The sequence below is a fragment of the Malaya genurostris genome, chromosome 2 (genome assembly GCF_030247185.1).
Source record: "Malaya genurostris strain Urasoe2022 chromosome 2, Malgen_1.1, whole genome shotgun sequence".
Taxonomy (NCBI): Eukaryota; Metazoa; Arthropoda; class Insecta; order Diptera; family Culicidae; genus Malaya; species Malaya genurostris.
In genome coordinates this window covers 201,272,856-201,287,798 of record NC_080571.1, presented here as the reverse complement: position 1 = coordinate 201,287,798, position 14,943 = coordinate 201,272,856, and the positions used below count along the sequence as shown (strand labels likewise).

Genomic DNA, 14,943 nt, shown 5'->3' with positions numbered 1-14,943 from the left:
CGCCGCTTCAAGTGACGATATTTTTATTCCACTTCACCCTATAATTCCGGAACCGAAAGTTGGATCCGGATAAAATTGGAAAGTTTCTTATGAGACCTTTCATTTGAGTCTAAGTTTGCTGAAATCGGACACGCCATCTCTAAGAAGTTTGCTGAAATCGGACACGTCATCACTAAGAAAAGTGAGGAAGTAATAAGAAATAAGAATTTTTTCGCTAATCACACTGTAACTACGGAACCGGAAGTCGGATCAAAATAAAACTCAGGAACTTTGTGAAGAACAATTGTATCTTTCATTTGAATCTAAGTTTGTAAAAATCGAGTCAGCCGTCTCTGAAAAAAGTAAGTGCACTTATTTTTATTTTTTTGTGCATATCATCCTGTAATTCCGGAACCGGATGTCGGATTCGAATAAAATTCAGGAACTTTGTGTGGGGTTATAAGACCTTCCATTTTCATCTAAGTTCTTGAAAATCGGTTCAATCATCTCCGAGTGCAGAAAAATGTTACATACATACATACACACATACAGACATTTTGCGTACTCCACGAACTGAGTCGAATGGTATATGACACTCGGCCCTCCGGGCCTCGGTTCAAAAGTCGGTTTTCACAGTGAGAAAGACAAAAACACCAGTTAGATAGAGAAAGAGAGAGAGAGAGAGAGAGAGATCTGTCATCTCCATTCAATGCATTGACTCGAATAAGAAGATAGAAATAGATGCGATCGCTTCAAACATTCGCGTCACTATAGCTGAAGTATCGCGTATTTTTCGTTTTATATTCTCTGGGATATTATATTTTAGGAACGAAGTGAAAAAGTGGCAGCGGGTTTTTCAATCATCTAACAAGTTTTAAACCCTTTCTCGAAGAAACGATCAACATCAACATCAACACGATCTTGATTAACAGAAATATTCAACATATAATTACACACTAGCGCCGCCAAGTGAAATACATTTTTATTACTGTTTACACTATTTAATCTGTTTTGAACTCCAAAACATTCTGTCCGAAAACACTGAAATTCAGTATAAAAAGGGTTTAACAAAAAGCGTCACATGATAAATTCACTATCGTCTAAATTGGGAACCCACTAGCGCCATTTGGTGGGCAAGTCCTTAGCTAACAAGGTTTTCACAATGTATACACTGAAATTAATAACAAGTTTCCAACAAATAGAACCGTTCTACATCTTTTTTTTGTAAGAGCTTAATTTTGATAATTAAAATTTGTATTCAAACACACAATTTGTTTTTCAAATTTGTATTCATTATACTTTTTAAGTATAATTAATGGAGTAATTCCGAGGTAAAACATTTGCCGTTTGACAAACCTTGAATTCCCACATTCTTCAAAATATCATAATTTGCAAGATACTTGAAGCTCAACTCGTTTTGTCTTTTGTAAGCAAATTAACTATTCATGCATTTTTCGAAGCGCTCTTGGAGGAGCAGTTCTTAACTAATTGTCTGCCAAATTACTCTAAATTGTGGGTCTAAGTAACTACAACAAGTTTGCCGAAACCTCTATGGTGCCATCATTTTGACAGAAGCGAGATAAGCATTTACAGCCCCAATCAGACCTAATCTCATATGCTCTGGGTCGCCCTCGAAAGCGAATCCGCGTTGTAAGAGAACCCACTGTATTTTAGCAAGAGGCATTTTTCAATAAGAACTCCTGTTTGAGTTCCGTTTTCGACGCATATTTACTGTAGAGTTTTTGCATGTTTTGTGGTGATATTCTTATTTCTGCCAGTTTTGTGTCTTTTCAACTAAATTTTGCAAAAAGCAAAGTTTTGATATTATATTCCTTTTGTGAAATTTGACCTTCTATTTCAAAAGATTTCGCAACCGACTCATAGTGTATAGAACCATTGAATGAGTGTTGTTACGATTCTACTGACACTAAGAATCCTTCCAGGTCGGGATCGAACATACGGCAACTAGATTTCGATACTATTGTGAAAGTGAACAGTGAATAGTTACACAATCAATAATGATATATTCTTTCTCAACATATCTGACATAAGTAACAATTCTGTAACAATTGTACAACATGTGAAAATTCAACAAGTTACAAGTGCTACTTGGGTAGTACGTCTCCAGCATCAGTTGTTACATCACAGTTATTTAATGATATGATAAGCTGAAAAGCTGAAAAAGCAGCTCTAATCAATAACTGGTTCTTTTCTTTTTAAGTATAATTACTGTCGAGTGTATGTATAAGGAGCAAACTTTAGTTTCATCGGTATTTCTTTGTTAAATTTCAGCAACTTTTGAGAAAAGCAAGCAGTACCATGTTTTCCTTAAATGAAAGCAAAGATAGTCTACAAAATGAAAAAAAAAAACACACTTAGATAAAATAAACCTAAATGAATCGTGATGAATAGTGATATTTGTAAAACAAATCATCTTCTCTTTTCAAAATATGTGGTTAAACATTTTTCCCTTCACGAAACAATGAAAATACTGAACTTTTGTTCATTTTAATGTACCGATATCTTGCAACTCTGCTCAATCTATAAAAAACACCGGCGACAGTCCTAATACCGACATTCATTTTTTTGCTCACATTCCAATACGCACTTCCGAATTGAAGCGCGAGTGTGTGCATTCCGGCGCGTTCAATCAGCTGGCCTAACGAAGGTGTAAAACTAGCTTGCTGTAGAATAACCGCGTTCAAGTGCCTTTCGGTGGCAGCGACATTTGTCAAGGTTTCCTGTTGTTTTCTACGTAGGTAGTTCACGCTGCCGCTACACGGACCGGATCGACTGGCTGCTCGATGACGTCTTTTTGCCGTTTTGCGGATCTACGTTTCAAGTCACTGTTGATTGCTCGCACCGCACAGTCCACAGTTCTACCACGTGAAGTCTTGATTTTTAAGTCGCCTTTTGCATCGTTTATTCGCACCGGAATCACTTTCGATTATCGATTGTAATGGTTTTAAATATGCGTTTCGGTACTGCTTCGAACCCAGTCTGCGGTAGTTCAATTCCCTGCGCCCCTGTCGCGGACGGTGGACATGAATAATTGCGTCACTTGAAATGTGGTTTCCGTTAGTTTTTATGGTCCGCACATGATCAGTCGGCGTTGGTTCATGGATAGGATGTTATAGGTCGGTATTTTGTCTTGATGAATTGGTGAAAAGTTACTATCAAGGATCTTGATTGGATTTTAGATGTGTTACACTCGAAAATGGCACACTTTGGCAATCGTCTAACTTAATGACATATACGATTCGCCTTTTGTATGTTGAAAATTTGGACCTTGGCTATTATTAATGTAAAACTGATTTCTGATCGAAAGCATCGCACGAAGATGTGAATTATTCGATTTTGTTGTTGATGTCACCACAGTTAATGACTATTATTCTACTTGTATGATTCAGAAGGTCAACTAGTAAAACACATCCCATTGCAGTAAATGTCAGTTAGAAACGTTTTGCAACCTGCGGTCACGCGGAAATATTGCATATTCGAACAGTTAAGTTCATGAATGTCCCATATGCAATTTATGGAAATAATATCAATAAATATACTAAATCTTAAGGTTATTGGGTAGAGCTTTCTGATCATCTAAAATATTTTGTGATGTTGGTTTTGTTTTCTATAATTGTACGAGAACAGATAAAAATATTTGAGAAGAGTCAATTGTACCCATAACAAAAAAAGTTTTCATATGAATGAATCAAACATGTATCATTTAAATATGTCATAAAAGAACGTCAGATGAAGTAAAATAAAATGACATTTATTACCATCTATGGGTTATCCTATGTTTATGATTAGGGCACATAACCGTTTATACTTTTCTTTACATTTCGTCTTAGGCTCGTCATTGCAACTTAGAAACAGTGCGTCTTAGACTCGCCGAAAGCAGCATTTTCGTTCAACACGTTAGTAAAGACATGGCATTTCGGTGAAAAAAAAAATTTGCAAAAAGCATTAACTTTACGTTTGCTTAGCGATTCAAGTTGAACTGTTTAAGTTTGCACTAAGCTGTTCAATTAGAGCTGCTCTGCACTGACGAGTCTAACACGAAACGTAATGAAAAGTACATTTATTACAGTACATTTCGATGAAGACACACTAAATATATGTCATAACGGTTGTTATTGCACCAACAGTCATTTCATTGGTAGAGTCGTTTTGTTATTTTGTGAATTACTAGGGGTAACAAAAAAACATTTAATTTTTAAATATTAGAATTCAAAGATTATTCAAACTATCGTCCATCGCTAAATATTATCTTTTCCCACATGTTAAACAATTTTCGAATTCCATCTCGAAAAAAATGTTTCGTCTTTCGAGGTGATCCAAGATTGAAGCTAGTTTTCGATTTCTGTGAAAGAAGCCAGATCGAGCTGCATCCGGTGGAACAACCAGTAATCAGAAGGAGCAATGTCAGAAGAATTCGGCGGGTACGGCAAAATGACCCGTTGCCGCGTTTCCAAATATTTTTTCATGACTTTTGCGACATAAGGCCGAGCTTTGCTATGTAAGGAAACAACATTATCATGTCTTTTCTTGTATTCCGACCTTTCTTCTCATGATTCATGGCTCAAACGCATCAATTGCAGCCTACACCGATCGTATCCCCAAGTTGTAGCAGCTCATAGTACTCAGCTCATAGCAAGTGAATGAGCTGCTCGCAAGCCACATTTTATTGTTTCTCGGTTTCAGTTCATAAGGCACTCAATTGCCTTCGTTTCACATCATTTCCATAGATTTTAATCGTGCAGAAACTGTTTGTTGAATCACTTTCAACTTAGGTAACACAAAGTTGCTCATAATTAACACAGTGAGAAACAAGTTAAAAAAAATAAACTTGAATCAATATAAACTGAATATTTATGACAGATGTCTAACCTCTTAAAACTTCTGGTTGCTGAGATATAATGGACTGAGTGACGTAACCGACAAAACGCGTTGTTTATTTACCGCTCAATTTTCTCAGAGACGGATGAGCCGATATTATCACGCCTTGGTTCATTTGAAAGCTACTATTGAATTGTGAATCAAGTTTGAAAATAAATTAGCTGTCATTTCTGGTTCCGGAGATACAATGGTAGAGGTTACGTAACCGCACTTAGACTTAGACTTGTAGGAAAGCTCACAATACTGAAAAAATTCTTCCACTTTTCTTTTTCGATAGAGAAAATCTCTCCGTATTGGGACATGGTATGGCGAATATAAGAACCGATGACGCTTGAGGGATGATCATGCACACGCACTTCTATAGCACTATCTTCCATATATACTGGAATGTTGTACTTGATATTTTCATGCTCCACATAGTGCACATTATTATTGTCTTTAGCGAATTGAATTGCATCCAACTCTTTATAGAACTGGATATAAACAACATTATTGGTCTTATTGCATTGAAGTAAATGCACACGTTTAATGCCAAGATGCATTTGCTCCTTAAGCATACCTTCAAGTTCTCGTATCGAAGGTCGAATTTTGCACTGCTTGAAGTCAACAATAATTGTATTTTTCGTGTCGGCGGTAGCTTTTGTTCGTTTGGTTCACTCATTTCGAAGTCGTTCTATTGTTCACTACACAATACTGCACTTGGTTTCTTCTGTCCCGAACGTAAGCGGTTTTGTTTTATCGACTGACTTGGATGAGATGTGAAAGCGAACTGGTACAATGGAATGTTGACAATGGTACTAACCATGCAATTGCCTTGCACACTGATAAATCGACTTTAAAGTCTACTGAAACAGAACGTCAATCTCCGCTTCGGAATGTAGTATTTTTTATTTGATTTGTTTGGAAAAAAGAAATTCTTCTGAACCGTCTCCACATCTGACCGGAATTGAAAAAGTTTCTACAATAAAACACTCTAAAAATGATGAAACATTCCACACAATATGGCATGTGTACTACTACTATCTACGCTTCTAATCCTTTACATTGATAAAGACGAAAACAATGCCAAACAAAACCAACAGCGAAGTGTCCAACAGAAACAGTGATTCTGAATTAATTAACATTTATTGAAGAGTCGAATTTACGTGCTTGTCATGAGATTGCAACTTTTGACATATTCCATATACTTTGAAGGTGTCTGAAAAAATTAGTTTCCTTGAGTTTAAACGATTACTAGCTATGAAACTTAACAAATAAAAAACATTATTCACGTTTCGTAAGCCTAATATATTTGAAAATTTCGGATCAAATTTTATATTGTTTGTACACATACAAATTTTATTTGAATGAGACTACCTGTGCAAGCTGATAAATGTGATCAATTTCGATCAAAATTTATCAATTAATCTTTAAATCCAACCATTAAAACTAAGAGTTTTCAGATGTGTAAATAATACCCAATTTCAATTCTCCGAAATTCATATTTCATTTTAAGATTATTGATTAATTGATTAATATAAACCAAACATAGCGCAGAAAATCACAACACATTATAAGTAATTCAGATAAGACTGAAAATAGTCTAAATTAAATAAAAAAATCTCATTTTTCTTCGCTTTTTCCCACTATTTCACATTTCGGAAAAACGACCGGTTCCTACCGGTTCCTCAAAAACCCTTGCAATAAGGATATTTTTGGAATGGGTTCGATGAGTAGATGTCGGAAAACGAGGTCTCTGAATTCCAAGATGGCGACTTCCGGTTTAATGGTATTCCTTAAAAACCTTTACAATTGGGGTATTTTCGGAACGGATTTGAATAGTTGCTGAAAATCTGAAGGCGATAACAAATATGTCGTTATGAAAGTAACAGTACTTTTCTAGATTTTATCACGTACACTAAAAAGACTGATATTATTTGTGTAATTCTGAAAATAAAAATATCTTAAGAACACGGTCATTGACTTGAAGCAAAAGATTTATGTTTGAGGTTGCTTCTTTATATTAGATTAAGACTTTCAATTGTTCAATTGTTTAATATTGAAATCATTCAATACAACTATAACAATATAAAACCATAATGCAAGGCGCTCGAACAAGCTTTTTAGACGTCTGCTTGTTTTGGTTGTTTCGAAATAATTCATATAGCACAATATTTAAAAAAAACGATGAACTGGAGTAAAGATCTAGAGTAAAAACATATTGCAAAAACCGTTTTCTGAAAAACATCTACTTTTCAATTAGCTTCAATCAAATCGTAATGGTCTTAATGGTATATCGATACACACAGTTCGAAAAAACCTTGTGATTTTACAGCTTATAAGATGCACATAAATAGAGCGTCGTATTTCTCACAAATTTATATACAAGAACAACTAAAATTGTGTGATATGAAAATTACATGGCTTGAATTCGAATGAAATAAAAACAAAAGATCGACAACAACAGCGCGACTTGAACCGAGAAACATTAGATCACAAGCACATCTGTTCGTTGAATAACTGATACCTTATGATCAAAAAAGAACCGGGATTTTCATTTTAAAATTCCCGCGCTTGTCTAATCGGTAATTTTTTATTCTCCCAATGTTGGCAACACTTCTATACACATTTTGTCAAATTTTGACGCATATCGTACGATTAGTTTTTGTTTGGTTTTCTATATAAAGAAGTTGAAAAATTTTCGTGTGGCGATTTTTATAATGGATGAAAATTTAGAACAACGTGCGTGCATCAAATTTTGTGTTGCAAATGGATTTAAGTGTTCCGAAACGTTGAAAATGTTAGAAAAGGCCTTTGGTGAATCGGTGGTCGTACAAGCTTGGATCATGATGAGATCCCTGGTCGCCCAACAACATCTGTTACTGAAGAAAACATTGAATCGGCGAAGCAAATCGTGTTGCAAAATCGTTTTGTACCGATTAGAGAGGTTGCTGTGTTATTGGGCATCTCTTATGGATCAGCCGAACACATTTTAACTGATGTTTTGGGTTTGAAACGCGTCGCTTCTCGGCTGGTTCCAAAAAAGCTGAATTTCATTCAAAAATAGCGTCGTGTTGATGTGGCCAAAGAAATGACTTCCAACGCAGATAGTGACCCCACATTCATCGAATGCATCATAACTACTGGTGATGAGGTGTGGATCTATGAATATGACGTCGAAACCGCACAAAAATCGCCCGAATGGCGCTTCGAAGGCGAGCCGTTGTTCTAAATTTTCATCCGTTACAAAAATCGCCACACGAAAAATTTTCGACTTCTTTGTATAGACGCCAAACAAAAACTAATCGTACGATATGCGTCAAAATTTGACAGAATGTGTATAAAAGTGTTACCAACGTTGAGAGAATAAAAGTTTACCGATTGGACAAGCGCGGGAGTTTTAAAATGAAAATTACAGTTCTTTTTTATCATAAGGTACATATAAATCCATACACCTGCACTTGGTATCCAAGTGCAAATTACGCTCGGAATGTCTAAAATTCTGTGCGAGCGGAATATTGCGTCATTTGAAAAACTAAATAGTAGTGAATTGTATCGTTTGTAGAAATATGTCACCAGTAAAATTCATATTTTTTTCTGTGCACCTAAGCCCACCTTTTGAAACGCGCTTAAGCATCATTTTCCGGTATCTAATTATCAAATCCGATCCGAAAACACCCATATTGCAAAGGTATTCAAGGATTGCAAATAAAACGGAAGTCGTCATTTTGGATTTTAGAACCACCTCAAACATCGTTTTCCAACATCTACTCATCAAACCCGTTCTGATAATACCAATAATGTATCTTGGATTTCCAAAATACCTCAAACATCATCTTCCAGAATCTACTCTTTGAACCCGTTCCAAAAATATGCATATTGTAGTAGTTTCCATGGAATATAAAAGAAAAATCATTTTCATTGTAAGCAAAATTTTCATTGTAGGCTAAAACCTCTTTTTACGAAGTAGGCTCGTAAAAAAAGTTTACGTTATATGGGATTTAATTCGTAAAAAAGATTACGTTATTTGGGATTTGGTTCGAAACAAAGATTACGTTATTTGGAATTTGGTTCGTAAAACGAGGTAACGTTAAAAAAAGTGTTCGTAAACGAAAATTGGGGTGTTGTTTCATTAAACAAACACTTTTCAAGAAACTGTGTTTAGTTCGCAAGGGGGCAGTGAGCAAACCCGCTTCGAAACAGACTAGATTTTCAGTTGAATTTCATCGCATTGAATCGCTTCGCTTCGGTCCGCGTTACGCTTTCACTCTGACAGCAAACTAAGAAACCAGGTACTGCTTCAATACTAGCGTCCGAATGTGTACCTATTAGGCTATACAGTTTAGTTTAGCTTACTCTAGCAACATACACTTAAGTTCTCACCAGCATCAGCTTAACGATTGAAAGATGATTCGCTAGTCCCAGGTGGAATCATTTGTTGGTCGTTTCTTTTTAAGAAACTTTAATCGATATCGATCCGTGAAAGATTAGTCAGAAGATTCCGCGCATTGTCACAAACACTAATTAGACCGATTGTTTTCTGTGGTTATGAAGTCATCGAGACCGGTTCTAGAGCCGTAGAGGTGTGATATCATCAAGAGCTTAATAACTTAAATAGGAAAGTATTGAGAATCAGCTACGGTGGAGTTCAGATGCACGACAAAACGTGGAGACGAAGTTTGAATTAGTTACAAATTACAACTTCTGCTACCACGTTATTAAACTGTCGGCCAATGATCAACCGAGTACTGTAATTTCATGGTTCGGATTCTTATACGTTTTATACGTATTATACAAATAAAGTTTTCGAATTTTGTACATTTATATTTACCTATAAATATATTGAAAAGTGGTAACTATTGCAATAAATCATGTTTTATATAATATTCAGAAATTAGTCTAAATGAATTAGACGCAGTTTATACAAAAAAATTGTTAATAGAAAACCGTAAAATAGACTCACCCAAATTACATTGAAGCGTGTTGCCTTTCGACAGCTGAGACATTTTTGCGATTATGAGAACGACGTAGACAAATGTCATTAGCTGAGGCAGCCACTTTTCCTAACGACTTGAACTATACTAGAGCAACACGGTAGTACGTAGGTGAGACAGCGATGCCGGCTGTCGTTCGAATATGCGGATATGGCGGCCAATGGCAGTGGTTCGTTACGTTCGTGTAGTCGGTTGACTATTAGTTATTATTTCATGGTTAAGCCGTTTGTCGAGCGATTGAAACGCATGTTAATCAACGAACCTCTTATGTTTGCGGTAGCCGGCATGTAGAGTAACTGCGCGTTTAGCTTTATTACAAGGGAAAAAAAAGCTGAACACGATCGTGAAATGAAGGAAAGAAGCATTACAAAACAGTTGGGGTTACATAGCGTTCGATGTAGAAGATCTCGGAGTCATCTATCAGCGATATGACATTTTGACAAGATACGTAATGCGATTAGCGTGAATTACGTGGTAAGCGGAATCGTCCTGCGTATCAATAAAGGTCCCCAATACATAACTGGAAAATGGTAACACTAACAGTTAATTAGTAGTGGAAAACCAATATCATCAAGTTTCATGCCTCTCATTTCGTCTAGCCGGCCGCAGAAACAAAGATTTATAGAACATAAAAAATGTCTAAAAGTGAGACCGCAATACAACATAAATCACCCTCGAAAAATGCGGAAACACCCCGATTATTAAGCTGTGAGCAAAACGGTAGACTTCAATGCGAGGCGCGTTCAATGAAGCACGAACCTCTTTCACAATGGCCCGACGCCGACGGTCGAGAAACGGAGATCTCAATAATGCCCTACAATGCTGGTTGGTTGTTCCACCGTTCACCCGGTGTTGTTATTGTTGTTGCTGCCGGACCGTACGGGCACCGCGGTGATCGCGTACATACTGTTTACTATATTTACTATAAGAACTAACCGAACGAGGAAGCAAATGGAGTGGATGTTTGATATACGAGACTAGTGACGTGTACCGCTACTGCCATGAGCATGAACTTAGCGAGGCACCCCTCACCGATGATAACGCAAATAGGTGAATAATTTGTTGCTAATTTGTTGCTAATTAGTTACGGTAATTTTGAATTTGTTGCTCAATTTTTTTTAAATTTTTTTGAGTACTTCGCTAAGTTCATATAAAGTTAGCGAAGCCCCCCTCCAATATATGCTTCAAAACAAATCGAAGCCCAGTGAATAATTTGTTGCTAATTTGTTGCTAATTAGTTACGGTAATTTTGAATTTGTTGCTCAATTTTTTTTAAATTTTTTCAAGTACTTCGCTAAGTTCATATGAAGTTAACGAAGCCCTCCTCCCATATATGCTTCAAAACAAATCGAAGCCCAGTGAATAATTTGTTGCTAATTTGTTGCTAATTAGTTACGGTAATTTTGAATTTGTTGCTCAATTTTTTTAAATTTTTTTTGAGTACTTCGCTAAGTTCATATGAAGTTAACGAAGCCACCCTCCCATATATGCTTCAAAACAAATCGAAGCCCAGTGAATAATTTGTTGCTAATTTGTTGCTAATTAGTTACGGTAATTTTGAATTTGTTGCTCAATTTTTTTTAAATTTTTTCAAGTACTTCGCTAAGTTCATATGAAGTTAACGAAGCCCTCCTCCCATATATGCTTCAAAACAAATCGAAGCCCAGTGAATAATTTGTTGCTAATTTGTTGCTAATTAGTTACGGTAATTTTGAATTTGTTGCTCAATTTTTTTAAATTTTTTTTGAGTACTTCGCTAAGTTCATATGAAGTTAACGAAGCCACCCTCCCATATATGCTTCAAAACAAATCGAAGCCCAGTGAATAATTTGTTGCTAATTTGTTGCTAATTAATTACGGTAATTTTGAATTTGTTGCTCAATTTTTTTTAAATTTTTTCGAGTACTTCGCTAAGTTCATATGAAGTTAGCGATGCCACCCTCCCATATATGCTTCAAAACGAATCGAAACCCAGTGAATAATTTGTTGCTAATTAGTTACGGTAATTTTGAATTTGTTGCTCAATTTTTTTTAAATTTTTTCGAGTACTTCGCTAAGTTAATATAAAGTTAGCGAAGCCCCCCTCCAATATATGCTTCAAAACAAATCGAAGCCCAGTGAATAATTTGTTGCTAATTTGTTGCTAATTAGTTACGGTAATTTTGAATTTGTTGCTCAATTTTTTTTAAATTTTTTCAAGTACTTCGCTAAGTTCATATGAAGTTAACGAAGCCCTCCTCCCATATATGCTTCAAAACAAATCGAAGCCCAGTGAATAATTTGTTGCTAATTTGTTGCTAATTAGTTACGGTAATTTTGAATTTGTTGCTCAATTTTTTTAAATTTTTTTTGAGTACTTCGCTAAGTTCATATGAAGTTAACGAAGCCACCCTCCCATATATGCTTCAAAACAAATCGAAGCCCAGTGAATAATTTGTTGCTAATTTGTTGCTAATTAGTTACGGTAATTTTGAATTTGTTGCTCAATTTTTTTTAAATTTTTTCGAGTACTTCGCTAAGTTAATATAAAGTTAGCGAAGCCCCCCTCCAATATATGCTTCAAAACAAATCGAAGCCCAGTGAATAATTTGTTGCTAATTTGTTGCTAATTAGTTACGGTAATTTTGAATTTGTTGCTCAATTTTTTTTAAATTTTTTCAAGTACTTCGCTAAGTTCATATGAAGTTAACGAAGCCCTCCTCCCATATATGCTTCAAAACAAATCGAAGCCCAGTGAATAATTTGTTGCTAATTTGTTGCTAATTAGTTACGGTAATTTTGAATTTGTTGCTCAATCTTTTTTAAATTTTTTTTAGTACTTCGCTAAGTTCATATGAAGTTAGCGAAGCCTCCCTCCAATATATGCTTCAAAACAAATCGAAACCTAGTGAATAATTTGTTGCTAACTAGTTACGGTGATTTTGAATTTATTGCTCATTTTTTTTAAATTTTTTTAAGTACTTCGCTAAGTTCATATGAAGTTAACGAAGCCTCCCTCCCATATATGCTTCAAAACAAATCGAAGCCCAGTGAATAATTTGTTGCCAATTTGTTGCGGTAATTTTGAATTCGTTGCTAAGTTTTTATGATTTTTTTGAGTACTTCTCTAAGTTCATATGAACTATTCTTCTTCCGCGAATAAAGTTTGTGCGTGTTTTTGAAGTACAATTTTCTCTGCTTCTTTCATTTTCCAGAGGGTTTTCAACAATTCAAGTATATGTATTGTTAACTAATAATATTTTTGCCTTTCTCATATAGAAAGGTTAGGCAATGACTTGAAAAACCGACTAGTGAAAATTGGCCCGCCAAGGGTCATAACATTCGATTCAGTTCATCGAGCTGAGCAATGTCTATGTGTGTGTGTGTGTGTGTGTGTGTGTGTGTGTGTGTGTGTGTGTGTGTGTGTGTGTGTGTGTGTGTGTGTGTGTGTGTGTGTGTGTGTGTGTGTGTGTGTGTGTGTGTGTGTGTGTGTGTGTGTGTGTGTGTGTGTGTGTGAAATAATCTCGCGAAGTTTTCTCGGAGATGGCTGAACCGATTTTGACAAATTTAGATTCAAATGAAAGATCTCGTGGTCCCATACGGAATTCCTGAATTTCATCCAGATCCGACTTCCGTTTCCGGAGTTATAGGGTAAAGTGTGTTCAATAATGTACACCGTAACTTAAAATATTTTCGGATGCAACAAACATTTAAATCGTAATTTAGAGTGCATACTAGTAGAGTTTGTGTGTCATGTTAGTTGGTGGCCGTACGAACCGACTTTGATTATACCGGTTCTCGGGTTCCGGTGCCGGAAGTGCATATAATAGTGAACCGACCTCGTTTTCTTGAGGATGACTTAGGCAATCAAAGCACTGTTTTATTCTGTATGTTATACACAAACAATCTCTTGGTTTCTTTCAAAAATCGAAGAGACAATTTTTGAATTGAATACCACAATATTATATGTACATGAGAAAGGCATCATTACACCACTAGGTGGATTAAAACAGATTTTTTTTAAAGATTGTTTGATGTAGAGATTGACCGGACTGATGAAGTACTAAATCCTTGAATACTAATTAAAATACCAGGGCTTGGTTGTGGTGTGTATGTAATTAGATGGCCTCGGGACAAAAAAATCTTCAAATTTGGCAAATTAATTAATCAAAACCTTCGTTTATCTTGCAAATTAGTGTGAAAGAAATCGTTTTATTCCTAAATACAAGCAAATTAATGAATATATTAAACAAAAGCCTTAGTTGAAACAACTAAATTTAGGTTAATTTAGTTTATCTAAAAAGTTAGTCAATTTTATCTATACCTCGTTCATTTGAAACTATGTTTGCCTTTCTCTTATAGAAAGGTTATGCAATCACTGTGAAAACCGACTTTTGAACCGAGGCCCGGAGGGTCGAGTGTCATATACCATTCGATTCAGTTCGTCGTGATCACAAAATGTCTGTGTGTGTGTGTGTGTGTGTGTGTGTTTGTGTGATTCAGAGATGGCTGAATTCCGGTTCCGGAATTACAAGGAAATATGTGAATATTTATGAAAAAATATGCAATCAATTTTCTCGGAAATTTCTTGACCAATTTTCACAAACTAAGAAGGAAATAAAAGGCCTTGAAATTGAAAGTTGATCCAGATCCGACTTCCGGTTCCGGTATTACAGTGCAATTGGTGAAAATTTTCAATTTCATGGGTATTTTTTCACAAGCGATGGCGAAACGAGGTGCACATTTTTATAAAACTTACTGCTAAATTCATCTAGTTGACGGATCTTATTAGTTAGTGATTATATAAAACTACTTTGGGACTACTAGTCCCCGGTTTCCGATTCCGAAAGCACCGGTAATAGTGAAGAAAATCTCTAAAAACGAAACTCCCGTCGATTTCTCAGCAAAGGTTAAGCCGTTTTTCACGATTCATGATTCAAACTAAAGCTCTCATTGTCTTTAAATATACTGTGCCATTTCATCCTGATCCGACTTCCGGTTCCGAAATTATAGGGCGATAAGTGTCAAAACATTCAAATTCAAAATGATGATGCAGGGGAACGGGTATAGCGTGATGAGTCGATACTTTCCACGCTGTTCACCTGGGTTCGAT

The 14,943-nt window shown here is 35.8% G+C and overlaps 1 protein-coding gene across 7 annotated transcripts in view; it reads right to left on the bottom strand.

Moving 5' to 3' along the window:
- LOC131427047 (dual oxidase maturation factor 1) overlaps positions 1–14,943 on the bottom strand; it is a 95,405-nt gene that overhangs the window by 28,793 nt on the left and 51,669 nt on the right. Inside the window, exon 1 of one of the 7 annotated variants that reach the window (XM_058589938.1) lies at positions 9,821–9,897. The exons of the other annotated variants lie outside the window; for them this stretch is intronic. The gene's annotated coding sequence lies outside the window, so the exon portion shown is untranslated. Of the gene's footprint in view, positions 1–9,820; positions 9,898–14,943 lie in introns of those variants that run through there. 7 annotated transcript variants of the gene reach the window in all.